Genomic DNA, 7172 nt, shown 5'->3' on the forward strand with positions numbered 1-7172 from the left:
TCTGATGAGGACTCGCTTCCTGTTGGCTCCTCAAGAACTCATGCATGTTCATCCAGTCAGGTGTTTGGCTCTTTTATTTTATTTTTTCAAGGGATTTTTACACTGCTCTCCCACACCACTCCCAAAGTAGAACAACTGGTCTGGTGGGGGGCACTTTGAGAGTCACAGAAGAGCTGTTGGCATGGTGGAGCGTGAAAGGGATGTCCTTGTGGAATTTCCTTTTCCAGTCTGATTTTCTCACAGACTAGAAAGTGATTTTTTCCTGATAGGTGAGGTTTTCTTTTTCCAGGGCACTTTTCAGATTGTTTAAGAACATAAGCCCTGCTGGATCAGGCCCCCCAAGGAGGCCCATCTAGCCCAGCATCCCGTTTCACACAGTGGCCCACCAGATGCTGCTGGAAGCCCACAGGCAGGAGTTGAAAGGGGCAGGCCCTCTCTCCTGCTGTGACTCCCCTGCAACTGGTACCCAGTTTATTTATTCGATTTCTATGCCGCCCTTCCAAAAATGGCTCAGGGCGGTTTACACAGAGAAATGATACATAAATAAGATGGATGCCTGTCCCTAAAGGGCTCACAATCTAAAAAGAAACACAAGATAGAAACCAGCAACAGTCACTGGAGGTCCTGTGCTGAGGGTGGAGAGGGCCAGTTACTCTCCCGCTGCCAAACAAAGAGAGCCACCACATTAAAAAGTGCCTCTTCTTTGCCAAGCTAGCAGGGGTTAGCTGCTCAACTGCGGCAAAATGCTTCCGTTCAGGCAAATCGCATTCAAAATGTAAATAGCAAAGCGCCCAGCAGGGGGAGCCGTTTCGCAAAAAACGAACAACCCCAAAAACCAGCACTTTTAAAAGCCGGGTATATGACATTTTATCAATAAGTCGCAGCGATTACATTCAAAACAAGGCATTGGAAATCTGAACACCCCCCTGCTGTCAGTGTAGGGACTGTGGTGTCACAGCACAGGAAGTGCAGAAGCACACTTCAGAGATACGTCATGACCCCGTTGCAGGGTCTAATCTGGAAAGCACCCAGTACTGTTTTCTCTTAGACAAGTACAAGATCTTTACTTGTTTGTGAGATTTTCTTCCCCCATACAAGACAGTCTAGATGGTACTTTTCCATTACTGTGCTCACTATTGCTCATGGACAAGAACATGAATTTCCAGCACTTTATGGTGCTGCGTTGTCATAGAGAAGTTTTCAGCACCCTGTAAGATTTCAGTGCTGAGGGAAACTTTTATCATGGCTGCTGTTTTCTCATTGACAAGAACATGTTTTTTCAGCGCCAAGAAATTTTTTCCCCCACAGGTGCTGCTTTCTCAGACAAGAGCATGAATTTGCAGCCCTTGTAAGATTTCAGTGCCAAGGCATGGTTTCCCCATGGGTGCTGCTTTCCCATAGACAAGAACATGATTTTTCAAGTAGCCTATGAGATTTCAGTACCAAGGTGAGGTTTTCTCATGGGTACTTTCTCTCGGACAATAACACAGTTCTGCAGTACCTTGTAAGACCTCATTACCAGAGTAAGGTTTTCTCACGGGTGCGGCTCACATTTTTGTCCCAATGCACAAAATGTGTCCAAGGGAACATTAGAATAAAGCCACAGGTGATGCAGAATTATCATCTTACCCATAAGAAACAAGCATCCATGAGAAAATCTCATCTCAGCACTGAAATCTTACAGGTTGCTGAAAAATCGTGTTCTTGTCTCTTGAGAAAACAGCACACATGGTAAAATCTTGCCATGGTTCTCAACTCTTACAGGGTGCTGAAAAATTATGTTCTTGTAAATAAGGAAACAGACCCCATGAAAAAATCTCACAGGGATTTGCAATATTATGTTCTTCTAAATAAGAGGAAATACCCATGAGAACATCTTACCATGGTACTGAAATCTTACAGGGTGCTGAAAGATCATGTACTCTTTCATGAGAAACAACACTCAATAGAAAAAATCTTGGCTGGGAAATGTTACAGGATTATGAGAAATCATGTTCCTGTCCATAAGATACCAGCCCCCATGAGAAAACCATGCCTTGGCATTCAAATCTTACAAGGGGTAAGCAGTGAGATGGCCAGATTTGCAGATGATACCAAACTCTTTCAGGTAGTGAAATCTAAAACAGATTGTGAGGAGCTCCAAAAGGATCTTTCCAAACTGGGGGAGTGGGCGACAAAATGGCCAATGCACATCAATGTTGGCAAGTGTAAAGTGATGCACATTGGGATGAAGAACCCCAACTTCAGGTATATGCTGATGGGATCTGAGCTGTCGGTGACTGACCAGGAGAGGGATCTTGGTGTCTTGGTGGACAGCTCGTTGAAAGTGTCGACTCAATGTGCGGCAGCTGTGAAAAAGGCCAATTCCATGCTAGGGATCATTAGGAAAAGGATTGAAAATAAAACGGCTAATATTATAATGTCCTTATACAAAACTATGGTGCTGCCACACCTGGAGTACTGCGTACAATTCTGGTCACCACATCTAAAAAAGGACATTGTAGAACTGGAAAAGGTGCAGAAGAGGGCAACCAAGATGATCAAGGTCCTAGAGCACCTTTTTTATGAGGCAAGGCTACAACACCTGGGGCTTTTTAGTTTAGAAAAAATATGACTGCAGGGAGACACGATAGAGGTCTATAAAATCATGCATGGTCTGGAGAACGTGGATAGAGAGAAATTCTTCTCCCTTTCACATCACACTAGAACCAGGGGTCTTTAAGAAGTTTTAAAGAACTTCTGCTCTTTTCCACGACAAAACAGCACCCATTAAGAACATAAGAACAGCCCTGCTGGATCAGGCCCAAGGCCCATCTAGTCCAGCATCCTGTTTCGCACAGTGGCCCACCAGATGCCCCTGGAAGCCTACAGGCAGGAGTTGAAAGGGGCCTGCCCTCCCTCCTGCTGTGACTCCCCTGCAACTGTTACTCAGAGGCATCCTGCCTTGAAGGCTGGAGGTGGCCTGTAGCCCTCTGACTAGTAGCCGTTGATAGACCTCTCCTCTTTTCAGCACATTTTGTGCTGAAAAATAATGTCCTTGTCCACGAGACAACAGTAGTACCAGACACTGGCGTGCTGGGTTGCTAATGAAAACCTAGATATAGTGGGCATAGAATGGTGAGAACCAGTGAAATACTGTTACTCCTGTATGGAAACTCTACAGAAAGGTCAGGGAGGGGAGGACTGGTGTAGCACATTATTTATGTATTTGATTTATATACCATCCTTCGAAAAATGGCTCAAGGTGGTGAACAGCAGATGTACTACTGTTCTGAGGGCATTTATCTCAAGAAGTTGATGCAGCTGGCGTATCAGCCGAAGCTGATAAAAGGAACCTCTGGCCACTGCCTCAACCTGGGACACCAGGGAGAAGTTTGTGTCCAGAAGCACCCCCAGACTGCATTCCTGTTCCTTCCAGGGGGAGTGTGACCCCACCCAGAATGGTCAGATCAATATTGTCTCCCGAGTTCCGATCTTATCTGGATTCAGCCTCAGTTTGTTATCCCTCATCCAGCCCATTACTGCCTCCAGGAAGGCATTTAGGGAGGTTATGCCTTGTCCCAATGAGGTTGACATGGAGGAATAGATTTGGGTGTCATCATTGATAACACCCTGCACCAAATCTCCTGATGATCTCTCCCAGCAGTTTCATGTAGATGTTAAACAATGTTGGATTAAAGAAGGGATAGATAACAAGCTAGAAAACCTAGGAAGACCTGAGTCCTTCACAGAAACATCAAGAATCACAATACAAGGACTCAAAGGAAATGTGTTACTAGGGCGTGCTATTGCTTTCTGGATCAAAATGCACCACTGAAATATGCTAAACTGTCTTGAAAAACTAAGAATTAACAAATCACCAGGGCCAGATGGCATCCACCCAAGAGTTGAAGGATCTCGAATTGCTGATCTCCTAGCAAAAATACAGTTAGCAATTAGCTAACCCTTCTGTGCCTGGTAAATTGATAGAAGGCATACTTCATGACAAAATTGTTAAACATAGATGGACAGCTCTTGCTGAAGGAGAACCAGCCTGGCTTCTGCAAGGGGAATTCTTGCCTCACTAACCTTCTGGAGTTCTTTGGGAATGTCAACAGGCAAGTGGATAAAGGTGATCCATTTGACATCGTCTAGGACATTGTAGAACTGGGAAAGGTGATGTTGATTTAGACTGCAAAAGAAATCATCTTACTTTTGTCCATTCTGTTTCCCCCCCCTTTTCCTCATCCATTTCTATGATACTGTTCCTTATTAAAGTATATTCCCAGCTGTTTCCAATGGCAATTTTTTTTGTCCCCCTGGAAGAGTCCCTTGAATTTATCCTACCCAGCAGGGAATTGCTGATCAATGAATTTGTAGCAGTGGAAATTCTGGGCAGGGTGGGGGTGGGGAAGTGACCATGTAGTGATGAATTTCTTGATGTCATGATAAAGGTCAGTGAGTGTAGTAGTCAAACATGCCTTGAACTTTAAGAGAGCTGATTTTAATAAGCTCAGAGAAATGCAAGATGGGATTTCATGGCTAGGTAAATGGAGGAAAGAGTTTAAGATGGGTGGGAGTTCCTGAAGAGGGTCCTGTCACAAAGAGTTGCAATGAGAAAGAAATTTGAAGACATCTTAAAAAAAAGTCAAGCCGCTCAGAGAGGAGCTGAAAGCAAAAAAGGACACACTTCAGAAACAGAAGGAAAGACCAATGCAGAGTAGCTCAGACTTGTATTTATTTATTTGATTTATAAAACGCTAAATAAGAAAGCTAAAGCTCAGGAAGACTGGAGGCTGGTGGTGGGGCTGCTCAGAGAAGCGAAAAGGCCTTTTGCCCAGAAGGGAGGAGACGGGAGGCCCAAAGCTCAGGGAGGGACAGCCTCTTCTCTAGCCTTGATGGCCACAGGCCGCCTCTCGACTCCAAGGCAGACGAGGACTCTGAATCCCCGCTGCAGGGAGCAATCGTGGGCAGGCATTGCCGTCACAGGAACATCAGAAGCACCCATGGACCGAGTCAAACCCTGGGTCCATCTAGCTCAGGATTGTCTACCCAGACTGGCAGCGGCTTCTCCCAGGTTGCAGAATTCCATAGATTAATCATGCACTGGGCGCAAAAGTACTTCCTCTTGTCAGTCCTAAATTTCCCGACCTTCATTTTCATGGAGTGACCCCTGGTTCTAGTGTTGTGAGAGGGAGAAATGTTTCTCTCGGTCCACCCTCTCCACTCCATGCATAATTTTATACATTTTGATCATATCTCCCCTTAGTCGCCTCTTTTCCAAGGTAAAGAGCCCCAGATGCTGTAGCCTAGCCTCATAAGCAAGGTGCTCCAGGCCCCTAATCATCTTGGCTGCCCTCTTCTGCACCTTTTCCAGTTCTACAATGTCCTTCTTCAGATACGGTGACCAAATCATATCTTTTGACAAAGCTCCTCATCAAAGACTCCTGAGGAAACTTAGCAGTCTTGGGATAAGGAGACAAGTCCATGTGTGGATTGCTAACTGGTTGAAAGACAGGAAACAGAGGGTAGGTGTAAATGGAGAGTTTTCACAATGGAGGGAAGTAAGAAGTGGGGTCCCCCAGGGATCTGTACTGGGACCGGTGCTTTTTAATTGATTCATAAATGATCTAGAAGTAGCAGGGGTGTAGCTGGGGGAGAGAGTCTGTGTTCTCCCCTCTCCCTGGTGGCCCCTCAGAGTGAGGGAGATAATGAAGATAATAGGGAGGTGTGGCACTGGGGGCCTCCCAGGATCTGGGGGTCCCGGGTTCTGCTCAATTATAGCTACACCCCTGAGTAGGAGTAGGCAGTAATGTGGCCAAATTTGCAGATGATGCAAAACATTTAGGATAGTGAAATCCAAAGCAGATTGTGAGGAGCTCCAAAAGGATCTCTCCAAACTGAGTGAGTGGATGACAGAATGGCAAATGTGTTCCAATGTAAGCAAGTGTCAAGTGATGCAAATTGGGGCAAAATGCTCCCCCCGCTTCACATACGAACTGAGATCTTGGGTTGTAATGGTCAGTCTGTTGCAAGTTTGTGGCAGCTGTCACAATGGCAAATTGAATGCTTGGGATCATTAGGAAAGGAACGGAAAATAAAACAGAAAAGATCATCAGCCACATTTGGAGTACTGTGTACAGTCCTCATCACCATATCTTAAAATGGACATTCTAGAACTGGAAAAGGTACAAAAGAGGGCAACCAAGATGATCAGGGGCCTGGAGCACCTTTCTTACGAAATAAGGCGACAGCACCGGAGGTTTTACAGACAGGGCTTCCCGCCCCCAAATCCACTCCTGATTGCAGTGTTCCAGTCCACATATTTAATCTGACCTCCCTGCGGGCTATCAGGGACCAGGACAGGCAAGGCTTTGATTCTCCCCAATGGAGGTGGCGAATTCTGGCTAAGCCCAAGTTCTGTCCGGGGTAAAAAAAAACCCTCTATTACCCAGCAGCTTTTGAAAAAAAGTGCCGATGGTGATGCAAAGGTGCTGATGGCTATGCAAATGGTGCATCTAAGGTCCATCTAATCCCTCAAATTAAAATGCCTCATCTGCTGTGATGCAGACTCGCTCTTCAGATACCCCGAGGCATAGAGTCATGTGTGAAAAACCTCATGGAGTTTTTTAGTTTAGAAAAAAGAGGACTGAAGGGAGACTTGAGAGAGGACTATAAAATCACGCATGGTGTGGAGGGAGTGGAGGGAGAGAAATATTTCTCTCAGAACACGAGAACCGGGGTCATCCCATGAAACTGAAGTCCAGGAAGTTTAGGACCAAGAAAAGGAAGCACTTTTCCCACACCGCACATAATTAATCTATGGAATTCTCTGCCATGGGATGTGGTGATGGCCACTAGCTTGGATGGCTTTAAAAGGGGCTTAGACAGATGCATGGAGGGCAGGTGTGTCAGTGGCTACTAGTCTGGTGACTGTGGACCATCTCCAGCCTCAGAGGCACGATGCCTCTGAATGCCAGTTGCAGGGGAGCCACCGCAGGAGAGAGGCCTTGCCCTCACCTCTTGCCTGTGGGCTGCTCCCCAGAGGTGGCATCTGGTGGGCCGTTGTGTGAAACAGGATGCTGGACTGGATGGGCCTCCTTGGGCCTGATCCAGCAGAGCTGCTGTTATATTCTTATGCCCAAGGAACTCCTCTCTATCTGCCTTAAAGGAGCTCCAGTCTTCAGGACAGA

This window comes from Hemicordylus capensis, chromosome 1 (assembly GCF_027244095.1).
Source record: "Hemicordylus capensis ecotype Gifberg chromosome 1, rHemCap1.1.pri, whole genome shotgun sequence".
Classification (NCBI taxonomy): domain Eukaryota; kingdom Metazoa; phylum Chordata; class Lepidosauria; order Squamata; family Cordylidae; genus Hemicordylus; species Hemicordylus capensis.